The sequence below is a fragment of the Cryptotermes secundus genome, unplaced genomic scaffold (assembly GCF_002891405.2).
Source record: "Cryptotermes secundus unplaced genomic scaffold, Csec_1.0 scaffold49, whole genome shotgun sequence".
Classification (NCBI taxonomy): Eukaryota; Metazoa; Arthropoda; class Insecta; order Blattodea; family Kalotermitidae; genus Cryptotermes; species Cryptotermes secundus.
The window spans coordinates 3,123,555-3,145,766 of NW_019744106.1; the positions used below are offsets into that span (position 1 = coordinate 3,123,555).

Consider the following 22,212-nt stretch of genomic DNA (forward strand, 5'->3'; position numbering starts at 1 on the left):
TTCTGAGAGTGGTCAGTGCTCCTACATCTCTGGCATTTAAGCTGCTACTAGTGTCTTTTTTCACTTGGGTGGTGGCCAGCTCCTCCACAATGCCTTAATACTCATTTTTTTAATCCTGACAGAAGACCCAGCTGCTAGCTTGACAGCCTCTAGTCCAAGAGTTTTTCTGAGGGCCTCATGGAATGTCTCCTTGGTTCCCAGACCTAGCTGCTTTTTCCATCCTTGGTCCCTTATACCATTGTTGAATTTTGGCTGCATCTGTCCTCTCTTCCTGAACATTTTTCCTTTAGGGGTTCCTTATATAACATTGCCCTTGATCCGCCTTTTCTGTGGGTACTTGAATACCATGAGCAGTTGGTGGTCTCCAGATCGGTCTTCCAGTGCCCTGATAGTGTCTGCTGCGGCCTCTTCATTAGGGACTTTCTGATGCTGTGCTATGACCTCTCCTTCTGGAATTGCCTCCCGCTTCTCTGGATAGGACTTCATCTCTTGTAAGATGGCACTTATTGTGGCTTTCATTTCCGCTCGACCAATCTTCATTTCTTCTTTCTTCTCTTCTTTGCTGTCCTCATTTTTTCTTCATTTGAGTCCAACTAGGCTTTAATCTTTTTGAGAGAGTCTTACATTTCTTCTCAGTTTTTATTTCTTCTTTCATGGCAGCCTCCATCTTGGCCATCAGGCATTCCATTATTTGTTCCATGCTCCATTTTTATGGTATGATGCTGTAACTGCACAGTGCAATCTTCAATCCAATCCCACTTCTGACACCAGTTGTCACGTGATTGAGTGTGACTATAGATGGGGTTTGTATTGGTGATTGGATTTATTGAACACTTACAGAACTTAACTGCCAGTAACACCACACATAAAGTCTTCTCAGTCTTGACTAGCTCTAGCTTGGTAGCAGCTTCCAACAGCAGACATTCCCCTTTCTCTGGGTTTCCAGACTGGCCCTGGCCACAGCTACCAGTTTCTCACTTGTCACTTGCAACTCTCAACTAACTCAATCACAATCACGGACTGCCCAGAAAACGTCTCTTCCATTATTGTGTGTTCTCTTGTTGCTGGGGAATGTGTCCCCAGAGCTGTTCCCTAGTAACGGCCGTTGTACTGTCACCTGTTTACACAGCTGTTACTTGGAAATGGGTCTACGTGCCACAGTGTAACAACAGCGGGCATGAATAAGAGTGTAAAAATTCACCAAAAGATGCACCATAACAGCCAGCTGTTGGATGTCCAGCCTTGAGAATACATGGCTCTCTTGATGTGAAAGCCACAAAAGTTTTTTTGTATGTATACAAGTTTAAAACTACTCATACATAAAACCCAATGTTGCAGTGGGCAAAGTCATGGCTGATGTACTGGTTTATAATGTTATTGAATAAAATAAATATAGAAGAAATAAATTAAAACTAACATGGAACAGTGTGCTCACTAAGAAGTTGCTCAGGAACTTCTGCCCCCCCGCCCCACCATGTTCAATAAAGTGTTCACAATGACATGTTCTAAAACTAAATCCCGCAAGACATATGGTCATAAATAGATGCACCATAGTGATGATCTGGAATACAGAAAACTGATTTCAGATGTTATTGCAGCTCTGTTCCCAGCAAATGTGCACACTTGTTGCAAAAGCCACAGTTTTTTTACATATGTATGCAAATTAAAAGCTGTGGGCATATAAAGACAAGTACTGCACAAGGAAAAATTGTATAAGAAGAGAAAACTGTGGATACTTGAACTCCACAGTTCTTGAGGGACTGCTATATTGTAAAAATGAAATTTGACATGTAATCTATATGTTCGTAGTTCTTTAGTGACATTCGCAACTGCTCAGTAAGTTCTGCCATGCTTACATTCCACCCATTTCTAGTTTGTGAAGCTTTTGTTTATAATGGTTATAGCTGAGAGATCATTCCATGATTCATGACATACTGGCTAAACTTCAGGTTCTTGTTTTACAGCTCATTTGAAGATAAAATGTCCAAGAAATTCGGTTGATTTGACCCCATTATTGAGTTAAGCACTAGTGGAGTGAGCTGGTACTCCTATAACTTGACCGAGTTCCTGCTTGTACATTGTCTAGGTTAGTGTTGCTGTGTTATGTTGCAGTGCAGTTATAGTCAAAAGGCCTAACATATTTATAAATAAAGAATACGCCGACATGCATTTCGTATACCATTTCTGCAGTGCAGATGGTAAGGCTGCTGTGGTTCAATATCAGCATTGATATCGTCTTTGCAGAATTCCACATAGCAGAACATTTGAGAACATATGCAAGCCTGGTTCTTCTTTGAAATGTTTCAACACATTGTAAAATCTCTAGTATACACAGAACTTTAAGGGATTTCATTCTCACGAATCAATGCATGGAGAAGGGCTGCCAGCAGTGTAGTGAGGCAAAAGAACAAGAACATGCAGAATTTCCAGGATAACTGGTATACCACAGATACAGGTATGGAAAATTTTGCACCATGCTGGTTTCTATCAGTATTACCTCAGAAGAGTACAGCACCTGTTACTGGCAGAACACGCCAACCACATACGATTTTGTGAATGGCTGCAATCACAGGTGCATATTGTGCATGAGATTCTGTTTACATGAGAGGCCCAATTTCCATGCGATGATATTACCAACACAATGAATTTGCACTTTTGGGCACACAAAAATGCATATGAGGTACAATGTCATTGCAAACACTGATTTTCAGTTAATGTGTAGTGTGGAGTATTAGGCAGAATCCTCATTGGACCACATGTTACAGAGGGATGTTTAACTGCTCCATATTACAGGAATTTTCTGGAATAAGAATTACCGCTGCATTTAGAGGATGTCCTTCTTGCAACGTGAAGAAAATGTGGCTACAACATGATGGAGCAAGCAGTTTGGCAGAGCAGTAACAGATTTTTTTAACAAGGATTATGAAGGAAGGTTGACCAGTGGTGTGGCTTGCTTGGTCTCAAGACATAAACTAGTTAGATTTCTTTCTACAGTGTTATATAAAGTCGAGAATATATCATGATGGTAAACCAGAAGCAAGGCATCAGTTAGGAGACGCCATAGATGAAGCCAGCATTGATGTCAGAAATGAACTGTAGCAACATTCAGTGGTACAATGATTGGCAGCATGCATGCAGTCTAATAATGGGCATTTTGAACATATGTTTTAAATACCTTGAAAACTTTACAGTTGTAAGCATGTAAAGGTGAGTTCAAAAGATGTTTATTTTCTCAGTGCTACACTAAGCTAGCACTTAACTTGACAGCAGTGTCAAATTGACCTGTTGTTCGCTACACATTTTTTGCTCCAAATGAACTATAGAACACACTCCTGATGTTCAGCCAATATGTTGTGGAACATTCTATATAATAATTTTTGTCATAGGATTCTGTTTTGTAATATCTAAAACAAGTTTTAGTGGATGTAATACTAGAAATTATGATGATATGATTAGATTCGTGAACTCCAAATTGTCAGTGAATGACTAAAAATTGTTATATAAAAGAAGATATGAGATTTTATGGCTGGCAAGAATCATGTTATCTTCTGGGTTATAACCCAGTGGTAAGTGGGTACCAGTAATTTGGTAGAATATTGGTATATAATTTAAGGGTCAGAGAAGGGAATGTAAATACTTTTCTTCAGGGACCAGAATATTTCATTGTAAAACCCTTTAGCCTTCTCAATGAGTACAGGTTCTGAAACCAGCATGCTGCCTCTTTGCAATGATAGGAGGGTTGAAGTGTATTGAATGTCTTGGATAGTAATGGAGAAACACAAACAAGATATAATCATTATGATTAATTAAGTGATGAATGGCAGTTAATTTTCATAATGGACTAAGGATTTCTTGCAGTCAATAAGTAAGGTAAATTTAGAGTTACATTTTGCTTTTTAGGCCTATACAGAGTGATTTAAATGGAAAAGAATTTCCAAATATTGGAGACTTTGAGAGCATAAGTGAATCATGGTAATGACAGTAAGTTTAGTGTTAAAAGAGGCAAGGTTTAATGTTCTATATGGATGTTTAATAGTACTTAAAATATGCTGTGATGAAATACAAGTGGTTTTAAAAAATCTTCTAAAAGGGATTTAGTTGAGGTATTTTATTTAAGAACAGGAACAATTTTTTATAGATGGTTAATGGTATAAAACAAGGATCTCCTCTTCATGTCTTATAATGTTAAACGTTATTTACATTTATTTAAAGGTGGGATAAGTTATTTACACTAATAAGTTAAAAAATATACAAGTTATTTGCATTTATGGTTTCATTTCCTTGGCTTGCAATATGATGTTCACAAACTTTACACAGTGAACACACAGGAGTGCAGTACCTTGCGCTGGGGCAACACCAGAAGCATTCACTTAGGTTTAATATGAAGTTCTGGATTATGATCATACTCAAATCATACATAACTTAAGGAATTATTTGTGTTTATGTATTTAATTGATTCACTTATGTATTTTGTGTTTATAATTTAGATGTTAAGTGTTAATTAAAGAAGTAAATCAGTATAGTAAAAAAGGAAAGTAAAGCTATCCCTGTACCAGGCCGGAAGGCCCATAGGGTTGTGAGACGTTGAGGGTCCCACCTTATCTAGGCAATCTGCTCAAAGATGGCGGTAAGGTTGTCAGCCTTACACACCAGCTGCACTTCACTCCCCAGGAAAAGTATTTAATTAATTCCTAGTACTCATTTCTGTTAGAGGCTGAGTCAACCCCAGGGCCATAGTGTGGCTGGAAGGATTATGTCAATTGAAAAGAATCCAATGACCTCATTGGGACTTGAACCCACGACCTTCCAACTTGTAGTATAGTGCGACAAAATGCAAACTTATGAGCTGTAGTATTTTAAACACATGGTCTCAGAACTGGAAAGATGATTCAGTGTCATATATTGTGGCAACATTAGAAAGTTTAGATAAATTCAATGAAATGTTTCAAATTTTGATTAAAATCCAGTAGCTTACAAATTAACAGGAATTGGTGACCATAAGAATGCACTGCTTTATGTGCCAAATTTGTAACTTAAGCACTTAAGTTTTAAATATTAAATGCTGATTGTGCAATTTATCCCTGTAGTTAAAAGTCTGACTTACATAGATGCTGGATTTGAGGTTTTCACAATGGTGGCTATGAAGAACATTTTAAACGCGATTTTTTAAAGATTATTAGTTTGAATTGCATTTTAAAACAAATAGCCTTCAACACTGAAGCATGTTAAAATGCACTCCTTCACTTGACTGGTCACAGAGGGAACACTTATGTAACCTTACAAGATTGTGTTTATATTTGTGTTTACAATTTGCCAACATTTGGACTGCTGACTGGGCACAGGATACTGTATAATTGGGACAGAGGGAACACTTATGTAACCTTACAAGATTTTGTTTATATTTGTGTTTACAATTTGCTAACATTTGGATTGCTGACTGGGCAGATGAAACATATAATGAGATTATACCTAACACTTGACATTTCCAAAATTTGGGTTGGAATAACTGCTTTTGTTTTTAAGTCTCCGAAATATTCATTTTACATACATAACAGCAAATAAATATGGAGGGAGGTGACTATTTTTAGTAAGGAGAGATGTGACTGAAGATATTACAACCTACTGTGTTTTATTTAAGAGACAAGTATGTAATATTATACTTAAGCATCCTGTTGCACTCTACACGATAAATGATACAAACTCCGTCCCAAGTGCAAACAATATATATTATATGTCTTTGGTCTTGTTCTCTTCCACGCTACATGTTTCGGCCTCTATCGGCCATCATCAGGTGTATACTCTTAACATTGCTGCTACACTGAACCCAGTCTAAAATTTAACATTTAAAAACACATTTTTATTTTCTTCGTATTATCAACATCTACCTCGTTGATATGTGTCTGGTATGTAGATTATATTGCACACGTCAAATTTTGATTTTCCTGTAGTAGCACTATAAAATCTTTAGTTATGATTTTAAAATCCTTTAAAATTTTCTCTAAATTTTAAATTTAAAATTTAGAGAAAATTTTGTGTGTGTTGTGTGTGATAATCATCTTTGTTATACAATAACGCAGCTATTGATTAAAACATGCAGTTCCCATCACCACTTTTTGTACTAAAATTTTTTCTGGGATATGACACATGTAGGTCATTAGACAGGTACCATTTTAAGGAAACCTGCAGCCTTAAATCTTCAGGGTAGAAGCAATGGATCAGTCCTACTGTCCCTGTACTTACTTACTCATGGAGTTGAGCCCTTCTTGAGGAGGCGCCAATTCTGCAGCTACTCAAGAATTTCCCAGCATTTTATGGAACCAGAAGGTTCATCACCGTGTTCACAAGAGCCCTCCACTGGTCCCTATCCTGAGCCAGATCTGTCCAATCCATACCATCCCATTCTATCTCTCTAAGATCCATTCTAATATTGTCCACCCACCTACGCCTTGGTCTTCNCCCTGTTCTCAAACACCCTCAGTCTATGTTCCTCCCTTAATGTCAGAGACCAAGTTTCACACCCATACAGAACCACAGGCAAAATTATAATTTTATATATTCTAATTTTTTATGTTTTGGACAACAGATGAGAAGACAAAAGGTTCTGGACTGAATGATAGCAAGCATTGCCCGAGTTCAGTCGCCTCTTAATTTCCTCCTGAATCAGGTTTCGATTACTTATCGTTGTTCCCAAATATCTGAACTGTGCCACATTTTCAAAACATCCGTTTCCTATCTTTATGTAATGATTTTGCCCTGCATTTTGGTGACGAGACAGTAACATATACTTAGTTTTCTTGTGTTTACTTCTAGACCAACCTCTTTACTTGCGTCAGTTAAAGTTTGTGTGTTTTTCTTTATGGTATCTACATTATCACCAAGTAGATTCACATCATTGGCATAGACCAACAGTTGATGTGACCCATTTAGTTTCAGTCCCACCTGGTTTCCCTGGACCTTCTTAATTGCATATTCTAAGGCAAAGTTGAACAGGAGTGGAGATAAAGCATCTCCTTGTTTTAGTCCATTCTGGATAGGAAATTTATCAGACAAATGTTTACCTACACGGACTTTACTATACGTTTCGTTTAAACACATTTTAATCAACCTAACTAGTTTCATGGGTATCCCAAACTCTATCAGAATATTGTACAATACTTCCCTCCTAACTGAATCATGGCTTTCTTGAAGTCTATGAATAGCTGATGTACTGTCTCATCGTACTCCCATCTTTTCTCCAGTATCTGATCTGTAGTTGATCTGTTATGTCGAAACCCACACTGATGATCCCCAATAATTTCATCTATATATGGACTTAACCTTGAGAAAAGAATATTGGATGAAATTTTGTATGAAGTTGATTGTAGTAATTATCGAGGGATATCACTGCTGTCAGTTTTGTCTTCCTTTTTGTGAACTGGTACAATAATAGACTCCTTCCACTGATCAGGCAATTTTTCCTTATGCCAAATAGAAGTAATTAGATTGTGGATCTTAGAACGTAATATTTCGCCTCCTGCTTGAACAAACTCTGTTGGAATTTGATCACCACCTGGCGATTTATGCAGTTTCAATTTTGCAATAGCACTTTGAACCTCAAAACAGCTAGGATGAGGTATTAACGGCTCAGCTCTATGGATTTCTGTCTGCCTAACATCACTGACCCAATATACATTCAATAACTGAGAGAAGTAGTTCCTCCACCTATTCAAAATGTTGTGGGAATCTGCAAGCAGATCACCATTCTCATCCTTCACTAAGTTACTGCTAGGCTGGTAACCCCTTTTAAAGTCATTTATTCCTCTATACAGGCCTCTAATGTTCTTGTTCTTACTGTTCTTTGCAAGCTCATCATTTTTGTTCCTGAAATGCCTGCTGGTTTCACATCTTATATTGTTTAGATTATCCCCATTTATCTCACTTGGATCCTGTAACCACTTCAATTTGACCTGCTTTCTTTGATCTAATAATTTGGAGCATTCTTCATCGAACCATGGCTTATGCTTCTTCGGTTCATAATAATCTAGACTCTCTATGGCAGACATTTCTACAAGTATATTCTCTCTAATAGTTTCCCAAGTTTTATTAACATCCACCTCAGTGTCCAAGTTTTCCAAAGCCACAAACCTATTTCAGATTTCAACACGATACTGCTCTTTACCCTCTACCTCATTTAATTTCTTGAAATTCAACCTCTCCATATGAACTCTGTGTGTTGTTTGTTTGCTCACTGCCAGTCTTTCCCTAACCTTTGCCACCACCAGGTAGTGGTCAGTATCACAATCTGCTGCCCTGAATGATCGGACATCAAGTATACTTGAGTGCCATCTCCTGTCTATCAAAATATGGTCTATTTGATTGTGTATCTTCCCATCAGGAGATGTCCAAGTAAATTTATGGATGTTATGATGTGGGAACATGGAACTTTTGACAGTAAGATTTTTTGATGTGGCAAAGTTTACTACTCTAACTCCATTATCATTACTAATTTCATGCAAACTCTCATTCCCAATTGTTGGTTTGAAAATGTCTTCCCTCCCTACTTTGGCATTGAAATCTCCTAACAAAATTTTCATAGGGTACTTCGGGTATTTATCAAATACATGTTCTAGTTCTTGATAGAATCTATCCTTTATGTCATCAATTTTATCTTCTGTTGGGGTTGAACATTCATAACAATGATATCACACCAGTGACCTTTTAGTGTTATATACGATATCCTATCACCAATGAATTCTACCCTCTTAACTGCTGATACGATTCTCTTATGTACGAAAAAACCTGTACCTAATTCATGATTTTCATTCCCCTTTCCATAGAAAATTGTATAGTCTCCTGCTGGTGCCACCTCCATCCCATCTGACCTCCTGTACTCCTGCTAAATCTAACTTATCTTTTAAGATTTCTTCTGCCACTGCCCTGAGCAAACCTTCCCTATACAAAGTTCATACATTCCAAATGTCAAATCTCATATCCATTTTCATTAGCTTAGGTCATTTATCCAAGGAATCAGTCCAGGTCCAAGGCTTTGTGTTCATTTTCATAACATACTGATTTTTTATGGTGAGGAGTTGATAGCCCCACGCTCAACCCCCAAGCTGGAGGGTCACCCCTTGTCGGCTGTCCGTGACTGCTTATTCAATATATTCACAGCTTCCCTCCAAAACTGGAGGGCGTCTCCTCCATCTGCAACCTGAGGACACGCCATGCCATGGTGACAGGGACCCACCTAACATGGCCTACTGTCCCTATACAATGTAAAATTGTCCAAGCTGAGATCGTGTTTCATAATGTGAAGACAGAGGCAGCAGGTCCTTCTGTAATGCTGATACGCAAGTATGGTGTCTTGTCCCGGAAAACTGAAATCTTCATGCTGAATGCCTTGAAAGTCTCAAATCTTAACAGGACAGAAATCTGTAGGTGGTCTATAAAAATTATGAGTATAAATCCTGTTGAAATTTCAACAGTAAATTCTTAAAGCGAAGATAAAGCTATCCTTGTAAATAGGCCATGGAGGCCCACAGGTTTGTGAGATGTTGAGGCTCCCATATTTCTAAACAATCGGCTCACAGATGGAGGGGAAAAGTTTTGGAAGAAGATTTAATTTATACTAAGATATTAATCTTGAGAGAATAATGGTATGCTGCTCTGATATGTAGAGAATGATTTTGGCAAAGCTCACTTATAAAAAAGAATGTCAAAAATACCAAACTTCTCTTTCCTTCAACTGGCAGCAGAAAGTCACAGTAATATACAGATGCACATTATTCGAAATGGTCATAAATGCAACGAATTGGCAGAAACTTCAGAATTATCAGTTCCCACTTCTGGCTGCAGTTTCAACAGCTAACCCCTCCACTGATCCACTTTTATATACATTAAATCAAGATTTAACTGAATACATTGACAACAGAAATTATTTTTGGCAAATGTAGAGACCATACTGCAAAATAAAGCACAGACACCTATCTCACTGGAACCTTGAAGTCCTTAATGTAACTACTACTACAGCTTTCTGCTGGGGACATCAGACATCTGGGCAAGCCTTGGACATTTATATAAAATGAAAGGAATTGTCCTAGATATATATAACAGTGACTTTTATTTTCAGACCTGAGTACAGAATATTTTCTTCATATCTTCCATAAAATCTGTGTAATTTTATTGTGTAATAATTTACAACTTAATGATCTCTTCTTTTTTATATATAGTTTTTAGTTTTTTAAAAGTAATAAAAAGCATATTTTAAGTTGGCAATGATACAGCAAGCATATTTACATATCATTGTATAAAAACTAAGTCACATACCATTTTAATTTACAGTACTCATATAGCATAATATACAATTTAATCATCATGTATTGTCAGTTAAAATGACTCTTTTATTTCCTACTGTTGACTTCACATGGAATGTTAAAAGCAGCCAGTGATTCTCTCTTTGCAGAACACTACAGATACACCACATAATTAACCAAATATTAATAAAATGACTACACCAATTTACATGACATTGTAGTAACTTAGTATACCAGATAAATTGAAATATTAAGATAGGAGCGGTTGTAGGTATGTAAATCCAGAAATTAAATTTGCAGAAAAGGAGATGTCACTTTCCTGTCATGTGAAAGTCAAACCTTATATCACAGAGCATGATGTGATGTTATTCAATGCAATGATCTTCATTTGGTACATAGATTACTCTAATGATGGTTGCAACATCTCATTGTTTAAAGTTTATATGGATACTAAACTATTCTGCATTAATTATCACAAGCAGCTTCGATTTCATAATCATGTTAAGTACAATTTTATACTGACATATAAATGCAGAAATTATCTACAGCTGAGAACATCATTTCAACTGATGTTTACAAGTTGATTACATGTATATTCAGGACTGGCTTGAATTTGGAAAGGGAGTTTCAAGGCAGATTATTTCACACTAATTTACAAAAAAAAAAAATCAGAATAGATGGTAGAACAGGAATAGAAGACGTCTATGAATAAATTATAAGTCTACATCATGATCTAATAATATGTTACTTATATATGGTTATAATAACACTGCTATAGCCGTTTTCCCCAAATCATCATAGCCAGTTCTGTTCATTTTCAATCATCCATCATCTAAAGAACATACGAGCTATTGGTGCCATAACGATTAATAGGTAATGCATATTCACATTCCTGCATCGTTTAGAAACACGCCACACTTTTTTTTTAAAGCTTGTACCAAAATTGTGATATTAACTATCATTATATAATGAATAACTGAAACAACAGTATTACAACACAGCGAACTGAATTGGGATTGAAGAAAGCAGACTTCTGGGATTTGGCACCGTGTATATGTGGTGTTAACCGACGTTTCGGAGGAACGTATCGCCTCAATCTTCAGGGTAAATTACCGGTTCTCACGGTCTCTTCGCTTGCAGATTTCTTATATTTTTTCTTCTACCCCCACCAGGATATGATGCCAGATCCAGAAGGCCACACAGGCCATGACCAACCAACATAACAACCCCCCCCCCTCAGCTTACGGGTTAGTGCCCAGCCTTTAACCTTGCCTTTCTCTCCCCTACACAAAAACCACGCTTGTCCCAGCTCCCTTCCACCCCCCTCCCACACTACTGTTTTCACTTGTATACTTGCCCTTCCCCCCTTCCTTCTCTGCTCTCACATAGCTGTGTATATTTCCAACACAGTCTGCTTTTACCGGTTCTCACAGTCTCTTCGCTTGCAGATTTCTTATATTTTTTCTTCTACCCTGAAGATGGAGGCGATACGTTCCTCCGAAACGTCGGTTAACACCACATATACATGGTGCCAAATCCCAGAAGACTGCTTTCTTCATAGTCACTGCCGTGAAAGCCTCAAATCTTACAATAGAATAATTGTTGGATGCGTTGTTTTCTATGTGGCCCTTGTCATAGCAAAGAAAGTTTATGATTAGTTCTTCCCAGAACTTCTTGTTCTATTTTGTTTTATGAAAAATAAATGCCAGCAGGCTGTAGTGTTGCACACCTCCAAGAAACGATCCCACCCCACTGTAAAAAATTATTTCCAAAATTAACTATTTAGTCTTGATCTCTTATTAAAAAAGTTCTTTCTCATTTAAGAATTCTTTGGAAATTTGCAGTTCCAAAAGAATCACAATTATCTTACTAAGAACTATTAATTTGGAAAATGTACAATAAAATAGTACTATAAAAAGAATGCAAACTACTAGGTTTCTAAACTCTTTTTTTTACATTATGAATTTGGCCATCCCCTTTTACATGGTGCATTATCTGGATCTGGAGCTTGGCAGGCCACTATTTAAAAATATTTTTTCATTGCAAAAGTCCCTAAATTCACTTTCAAAACTGGAATAAATGCATAAGAGTGCTGTGTAAAATCACCACAAATACCTACTGATGCAGGGCTAACTGTGAAAAGAATGATCATCTTCAGCTGCAGCCAAAAAGACATAGTATAGGGCTATTGCTTAGTGTGCCATCTATTCAGCAGTAAGCGAACTATGCAGTCCAGCTTCAGCAGTTCAATTATGGAACCATCTTTCATAAAAAATGTACATTTTGTGTTCATACAAATGATTTTTCTTTCTCCATAATGACTTTGCAGTTTATCGTACTTAATCAGTTTCAGAAGTGGTCAAAGCTATATTTGGTCTAGTGATTTGAGGAAGAATGTAGGGCTCTTATATGGGTTAAACCCCCAGGCAAGAGGATTTATCTATTTCTTTTACAAAGCTTAATTGAAATGCAAGTTTTCGTGAGGAAGGGGCCGAGATTTTCATTATCAGAATTGTTTATCTGTGAATCTTATACAACTCAGTTATTAGTAACTGAGTTTTTAAATATGGTTTGGATCCTGTTAGTATTAAAAATGAAACCAAGAGTAAAATATTGTTAAACTGATGTAAAAATAAATAAGCAAATGATCCTTAAAATGGCTGTCAAAGATGCCCCACTTTCCACATATCTTCTGTTTTAAAACTTAGCAATATTGTTAAGATACCTGCTAATTTCAAAGTATAGTTCCATTTTGGAAGTGGAAATAACCAACAATCAACATTATTTTTATGAATTACGTTTTCTATATATCACAGTTTATTTCAATTCAAGATTCTGACAATGATGAAACAAAAGTTCTTCAAACAAGTTTAAAATTATGTATGTGCTGCCAGCTGAAGTTATATCCAAAGCTGAATAATTATCGAAACAGAAATAGCTAATATTTTCAAGCAAGTAATCCATTTTGCAGTATTTGAAGGGTTAATATATATTTATGTACAGTATGGGATCCATTATCTTGAAAAATTGGGACTGAAAGCTTTCGAGATTTGGGGATTTTTGGTTCCTTAGCCAAAAAAATGAAAAAAAAAAAAGTATAAAATTAAATTTGTCCCCATGGTTAATTAATGATGTACTGACCACGGAGCATGTGGAGGGCTGGATATATAGTTTCACTATTCTTGATCTTGGTACTAATGGAGGTGAGTGGTCAGCTTCATACCCTGGCTGCTTTATGCCCAGGGAAATCACCCCCACTACTCATTGTATAGGAGGCTATTACACATGTAAATTAGATAACTAAAACATACATTAACATTTTTTTTACCTATGAAGAACCTGAAATTGAACAACAAGAGAAAGAATTGTCATTTTTGTCAGCAGAACAGTTTTTATTACATATGTCTTGTAAAGTTAACATTTTCATGCATTTAAATGAGGAAACACCTTCTGGATTTCTAATCCTTCCAGATTTTGAGGTTCTGAATATTGGGTCCCATACTGTAGTTGGAAATAAATGACAAAATATAATTTGTTGATACTGAGGAAAACAGAGTTTCTTGATCGATTGTTTCAAGCCAGTGACCTATTCTGTTGCAAATAATTAATATCAAATTAATTACCTTCATACAAGGAACATCATTCCTATAAACAGGAACTGTACCTTTTACACCATAGCTTATTTCAGTCTTGTAATAGTAAGGTACATTAAGCAACAGGCATATTTTTCTCTATGAAACTGTTCCAATAAAACTAACCACATCATACATGCGTGCATGCATGTGTGTAAATATGCCAATATAATTTGTATTTTGACGTGTCAAGAACGTTCCTGTTCTAACTGCTGAAAACTGTACAATAATCTGACTTACTCCAGGTGGTGAAAACTCAATTACAATATATTCAACTATGCAACCACTTTATCGCTCTAAATTTGACTTGGAAGAGAAGCATTATTTTTTGGTTCTGAATTTGTATGGGTGAAAGGTTTTGTAACCTTCATGACTTTTATTTTCTGGGATATAACACCATGTCAATTTACATTTTGGAAGAATACACCACCACTATTCGCTGTAGCACCTACTTAGCCTTATTAGCCTGTTGTGTCTTCAGCTTTGTGCACTCAAGTCCACTCTTCACAGACTTCCGTACAGAACTGATGTGGTTACCCCAATTGTCCTCCTTATAACTCCTCGGCATGGACCAAGTAGAAAACCACAATTCCAACATTACCTCTATTGTTGTGCGTCCATTCGTTGCTATGGAAATGTGTTTACCGAGCTGTTGCCCAGAAAGGGCCTTGTTATATCCACCCATCTCACAGCCGTTGCATAGCAATGGCTCTACTTGCTACATTTCTTCATCCTTAAGGCTATTCCTCCCAAATAGGCTACAGGTTTACCGCCATTTTTTCTTTTTCAGGGGCTTGGTCTCACCTCCCTTCTTGTGGCTCAGTTTTCACAGTGTTTATTTTTCACCTGCTCCCACAGCTACTCATTCAGAGCGGTTCCCACATATGGTGCCAGTTGGTCCACTTGTACTACCATCAACCTACTTTTCCATATCATGACACACAACAGGATGCAAACAATAAAAATCCTTTTTTGGTCGGTGTAAGCGAATTACCTAGGATGGCCAGTACTCCTACATCTTTGGCTCTTACTCCGTATGCAGTCTCTGTTTTCGTTTTGGAGGGGGGGCAACCCCTCTACAATGTCGTGACATTCATTTTCTGAATCATGAATGAAGGTTCGGTATTCTGCTTCACGATCTCGAGCATGAGAGCCTTCCTGAAGACTCTGCCAGATATTCTCTCGCTTCCAAGATGTAGCTGCTTTTTTGAGTCTCGGCCCCTCATTCCATTGGCGCCTTCTGGTTGCCCCCAACACCTCTTCCTGAACGTCCATCCTTTCAAGGTTACTCTTGCTACATTGTCCCTGGTCCAATTTCTCCTTCGTCTCAGTTCGACTGTCGGTCTTGTATGACCGCACCCCTTACACCGTGCCACTCCTGCACAGCGGTCATCCCTCTGCGGGTGATGGCCAACTTCTTCCAGGAACCACCATTGCCATGGTGCCGGCCTCCATATCGGTCCTCCATTGCTTCCATAGTTTCTACTGAGGCCTCTTCCTTAGGGACTTATTGATGCTTCAATTCTGACTCTATTTCTCCCGTGGCCTCCGTCTTTTCTAGACAGGGCTCCATTATCTCAAGCTGGGAGTCCAGCTTGGCCAACATCCATTCGTGATGGACTTCCATCCTTTTTTGGTAGGTTTTCATCTTGGCCAGGATTTTTCTGTCAGGAGTTCTTGGCCGGCTCTCATTTCTCTTAGATTGATGTCTGTTTTGGCTTGGTTGGTTTATGCGTCTTATATTTCCTTTAGATTGGCATCCGCCTAGGCTTCTTTGTTTCCTGTTTCAGTAAGCAGGCATGCTAGCATTCATTCCGTTTCCATTTTGGCAATATAGCTTCTTATTGCGGCCTCCAGTCCAAACACTTCTGACACCAGTTGCCACATGTATGAGCAACTATTGATGGCGTATGGATTGGTAATCATATTTACTGACCACTTATGCCCACAACTTGTAAGTACAAGTAATTACAGAACCACCGCTAATCTCCACAATTCACAAATCACCACAGCACCTGCTAAGCATTTTCCAGCCTGCTGTGTCTTAAACAACCATTCCATGGCAACGGCTTCTAACGGTGGAGATTCATCAGCCTCACGCACTCAAGTCCTCTCTTCAGACTACCGTACACAACTGACTTGGTGGCCCTAATTGTCTTCCTTATAACTCTTCAGTATGGACTGAGTAGAAACCCCCATTTCCAAACAGTACCTATATTGTTGCTCATCGATTATTTGCTGTGGGAACTTGTTTACCGAGCCGTTGCCCAGAAACGGCCCTGGTATATCTGCCCATCTCACGGTCGTTTGCATAGTAAGAGCTCTACGCACAACATTATTACGATTTTGTCCTGTATTCTAGTAACGAGTCAACAACATGCACTTAGTTTTCCTCAACTGTATCCGTCAGGGCAACTGAAAATGTTAAAAACATTAATATTTAATTTCCAACAGAGCTTTATAATTTTATCAGGTATTCAGACTTAAATCAGAATCATATATTCCTGAAGTTTTCAGCATTATCCTGCTCCCATATTTTATTCATGTTCTGTGCTATGCTTCCTGATGTGTAGGGCAGAGCACTGTAAAATGAAGAGCAGGAGCTCATTTATTAAGTTGTATATGATATGCACTGACAGATTCCACTTTTAGAATAAGTTTTCTTTACATCAGAGCCCTAATATTATTGTGCAAGCTGGACAAAATATTACACTAATTAGATTATCCATAAAAAGCGAACTGAATAATACACCCAGTTCGTTGAAATATCATAGAAACAGTCATTTTGAAATTCTTTCCTATATATTTTATGAGATGATTCGTGATTATTTTATTCAACTGAACTGTAGCTTGTTGATGTTTTAGATTATGTGATGCCCTGTTGACAGCTTGATATTGGTACATTCAGAAATTCGACAAGCTGGATTCTTACACATATATATACGATATTATTATTTGGCTAATTCGGTTGTGAATAACAAAGTTACTTCTGAATACAATCAAATTGTGTGCCTGACACAAAAATATTATGGAAAATAAAAATGTTACATGTATGATTTTAAATGGCAAATCATGAAAGAAAGAAAATATATATACAGCAATGCTTGATGTTGTGATTATAGAAAACTGATTCTGAGTCTTAATTGTGTCCATTTCAAATGAATTAGATGGTACATCCTATAGGTTTACTGAACACTTGGAAGAGACAAATGTGTGTTGACATACTGTAATCGAGAAGAGAAACTGTAGCTTCAAGGACAGTATGCTGTGGTCAGAGAAAAAAATGCCAAATTGTTCAGTCTTTGAATTCATTGCACACAAAATCTTTCTGTTTATTTTGACCCTTAATTAAAAATTATTTCTCGCACTATCAACTTCATAACATAGATTTCAACTGGTGGATTCCCTTGTGTTCAAGAGGCAAATATAGTTGTTAAATATGTCAGAAAACAACTTTATTGAAATGGTTAAGAAGGCTACATGATTCTTAGTTAGTTATGCACCATCATCAGACCTCTAAGGGATGAGGTATGAAAAGTTTTTAAAAGAAAATCCAGTGTTAGGAATGTTAATAGCATCATGTATTACAGGGCTAGAGTCATTCTGGCAACACGAGAGCACAACATATCACACACCATAGGTGAGTAGGCATAAGCGATACCTGCTCTTCAGAGGTCGAATAATTTTAAAAAGTCTATGGCCTCCACACCTGCTACATTTTTTCCATGGTGCTACATTAAAGACAATGGATACCACAGTTACTCAAGCAATCTGAATTAATTTAAAGCCAACATATCCAACATCACTGCTGACATTCCACTCTTGATGCTGCTAACAAATATGTATGAACATACTTAACCATTCCTGGTTATGTATGCAACTGACTTTTGTACATTTTCAAAACATTATGTAACAAGATGTATTGTAAACACCTTACTCTGCATGAAGTTTTCATTTAAAAAGTCGCCACACTGTGCATATGAGTTTCGTCAAAATGGGCCTAGCCCTCTAATACATAACGTCATGACCATTACTAACATTGGGTTCTCATTTAAAAAATAATCACCCTGTCGTTACGTACAAGGGTGGCTATCTTCTCAGTAAAGTAAAGGAATAAAATGTATAAAACATTTTTCTCAGCAACATAAATTACGTAAGAAATGCCAAAAAAATCGCCAAATGGTGGTATGTTATTGCTGATATTTTTATATTCATAATTGTTTTTAAGAAGTGATGGTAATTAAGGCAGTAGAAACTTGGAGTCCTTTTAATTGACTGCAGGCTGACTTAGTGTATTTTTTTAACATTTCTTGTATAATTTATCTATGTTGTTTAGAAGAAAATTTCACATATTTTATTCCTTTACTTTATTAACTGAGAACATGACCTCCCTCATCCATAACTAGTATCAGCAAGTAAAACTTCCTCTTACACATCTCACTCGAGAATATCTGATGATGGCATATGACCAGTGTAAAAATCTGTAACCCTGTTGACCATTTCATTACAGTTGCTATTTGACTGACATATTTAATAACTCTACTTTCCATAAAATATGCCAAATTTTACATTTTGACAACTTAATTTTGTGTACGCCTTCACAATAAGTACTCTAGATTTGGTTTTCACCCTGCATCAGATACAACTGATAACACAACATATGCGCACAGTGGACAGTTTGAATTATTAAGAAACTACCTATTCCTGACATAGCAGGACATCATGGGTCTAGAACATATTGTAAATTATTCATCTACTTTCCTTTCTGGTTATGTAACATCAAATGACAGGATGCCGGATGATGAATTGGAAAGGATGGGGAAGAAGGAAGTTGTAGTCTGGTTGTTGTATTACTCTGGAGTTTGCATAGATGGGCTAAGGAAAACCACGAAGGACATAAGCAATGAAAGTGGTGCCACAGCTGAATTTCAAACCTGACACCTACAATTACAAGTCTAGAGCATTACTTCTAGGCCAGACTGTTCAGTCAGCTACTGTGGTATAAAATGGATGAGGTGCACAAAGGAGAATTTAGAATATAAAATGACCTCTTACATAGTGCCAGGAAATATCTTTACCTCTGTGTGTAAATGTATGATTCAGAACATAGCCTAGCCTATGGCAGCATCACAGCCTATTTGTCTGCCACCCCTGACAACATTTGAAATAAGTTACCGATATGAGATTTGAGGTTTCCATACCAATAAAGATTTCATATTGTGGTCTTCTAGATTATGACATTATGTAGTCTGGAAGGTGTATACTAGTGTTTCAGAAGTTTCCTCCATCTTCAGTACCTTGAAGATGGAAGTATTACATTCCTTCAGACTAGATGGTCTCAGAATGAAGAAGACCACAATATGTGATAGATTTGTATGACATATGTACAATTATAAGCTTCAGGTTTAAAGTGGTTGTACGTTCTTTTATGAAATATTTTCTTGTGATTTAAAAACTACAAACCTTTTGAAAATGGAAAATGTCAGGTACTGGAAACCAACACTGGTTGAAATTCTGCACAAAAATTGATCTGTTACAACAAATTTAAATTGCATCCAGCCTAACCAATTGGTAATTGTTTAAAATATTACATTCGTTTACATCTTTTGACAAATTTAACCATTTTCAAGAGGTTTTCCAACACTGTGAAAGGAAATTACTTGGAAGTATGGCAGGTTTTAATAAGATGTATAATTTCATATAGAAATGGGCAAACAATTAACTTAATATTACATAAATACAGAAAAGTTCAATTCTTCCATTACTTTCCAGCTACTGGCTCTTACCAGTTAATCCTAATAAGAGTTTAAAATTGCTTCATAAGAGCAATAAAACTTACCTAGATCATACAAGGTGAAGAAAACGTCACTGGACATGCATACACGCATACACACGTACACAGTCGCCATATTATTTAAACAGGTTGAGACTGGCACAAAGTTCTTCAGAAGTACCGGTAAACAATAAAAATATCTCCAAGCCTTATCCGTCAAATCTTCTTATACGCCTTAGGATTTTTCTGTACGCATTTTATCCTTCAAACTTCTTTTTGTGTGCCAAAACAGACCAATGCAGCCCAATACCTTCCCTCTTCGGGGGTTTTGAATCTTGTTTATCGGTATTTGGTACATGTCCTTGGAGGGTAGGGTGGCCCATCACAAGAAAGAAAAACACACGCACGCACACAAAAACGTACACATTTATCCCTGGGTTGGATTCGAACCCATAACTCTAACGTTTCCTTTCATGTGAGTCATTATCGTCATTACCCTCGACGCTGTCAGTAGCTAGACTATGTACCATCAAATGTTACGATGACTGATGAATTGGAAAGTCACTGCAAGGTACACGTAGTATTCCGGCATTTTCTCGGAAGGACTGAGAAATACCACGAAAACCCTCTGTCAGGATAGCCTGTGTCCTGATCGAGATTCCAACCCCGAAACTTTTTAGTGCAAATCCTGGGATTTTCCGTTAGACCATCTTACTTGATATCCTAACTTTGGGACGGCACAAATTAATACACGCAATAAATTTGACTCGGTTGTCCTTCAAACAACTACCTCATACATAAAAGTAATGAGGGGTAAATGGGGCAAATGACCCTCCCATATTCCGCCCACTTCTTCAGTAGACCTAAGTACACAACAAATGACAATAAGTTTCTTGTCAACAAGTGATAAAGTAGACTTCACTTTCTTAAGCTCATGAACGCATGTTTTTCTCGGAGTTATCCCCCGACCTCCCATAACATTTTAATGGATTTTTCTTTACACTGTGAAACAGACCTGACCTTCGCATATGAGCCATACAAAAGTACACTTGTTGGATTATATACGGACCTTGTATGTTCGTATTCAGTCGCAACGGTACTATAACACTCACTACCACGGTCTTAATGCGCTGTTCGACACTATTATGACCTTATCCTTTCTGAGGTGAAGCTAACACTGAACACATACTCCTCTAAGCACTGGTAACTTCTGCTGTACGAGTAGTAATGCGGTCTTTATAAGAAACATTCTGAAGGCTCTTGCCGGGGCTAACTCGTAGCTAACACATTTTTGTATCGTACTTAATGGAAGGAGAATTATTATGTATTGCTAATTATCTTGTTGGTATAATTGTATGTGTAAAATTGTATCTATTTAATTGAGGTATTCATTTTAGATTTTAACTATGGTTGAACTGCTGTCTGCAATTTTATCTGTGATAGTCTTGTGACTGTTGTTTGACAAGTTTTATATTTAGTGCCAGTTGCACACTTATGAATACTCTGAAACGCCGATATATGTATGTATGTATGTATGTATGTGTACATAATTTTAAAATACGCAACTCATTTCCCTTAATCTGATCATGAATTAAGGGCGAGGGCACACCAAGGAAACTGGTAACCGAAATTTCCGAGAATTGTTATCAGCCTGAGTTGAACACATGTTACTGAATAGGGCAGCGCAAATTGAAGAAACTGCGTTGCCGTTTCCTCAATTTGCGTTGCTCCATTTATTAAAATGTGTTCAACTCAGGCTGAAAACAATTCTCGGAAATTTCGGTTGCGTTGCGGTTGAAAGTTACCTTGGTGTGCCCTCGCCATAAAACGCAAACTGCAAGTTGGCAATTACTTACTTACTTACTCACTCATAGAGCTGAGCCCTTCTTGAGGAGCCGCAAATTTTGCAGCTACTCAAGAATTTCCAAGCATTTTATGGAACACAAAGGTTCATTACTGTGTTCACAAGAGCCCTTCACTGGTCCATATCCTGAGCCAGATCAATCCAATCCATACCATCTCATCCTATCTCTCCAAGATCCATTTTAATATTGTCCACCCACCTTCGCCTTGGTCTTCCCAGTGGTCTCTTTCCTTCCGGCTTTTCCACTAATATCCTATATGCATTCCTCTTCTCCCCCATTCGTGCTATATGCCATGGCCATCTCATCCTCCTCGACTTGATCATTCTAATTATACTTGGAGAAGAGTACAAGTTATGAAGCTCCTCATTATACAGTTTTCTCCAACTTCCCGTCACTTCATCCCTCTTCGGTCCCAATATTCTTCTCAACACGCTGTTCTCAAACAACCTCAGTCTATGTTCCTCCGTTGGCAATATGATGTGAAATTTTTCTCTGTCTTCATGTAGGATAGAAGTTACTTCTAATGAAGCAGGCAATAAGCCACACATGAAAGAGAAAAGTTCGAAGAAGATTGCCGTACTATAACCGTTAATGACCATGACTATAAGTCTCTTTTCCTGATACTAACGCATTTTAAATAAACCTGTGCG

The 22,212-nt window shown here is 37.4% G+C and overlaps 1 long non-coding RNA gene across 1 annotated transcript in view; it reads right to left on the minus strand.

Moving 5' to 3' along the window:
* Window positions 1-21,455, minus strand: part of LOC117283083 — a 54,612-nt gene extending 33,157 nt beyond the window's left edge. The window contains exon 1 of the long non-coding RNA XR_004514099.1: window positions 19,764-21,455. This is a non-coding gene — a long non-coding RNA (uncharacterized LOC117283083). The remainder of the gene's footprint in view (window positions 1-19,763) is intronic.
* Window positions 21,456-22,212: the final 757 nt, after the last annotated feature.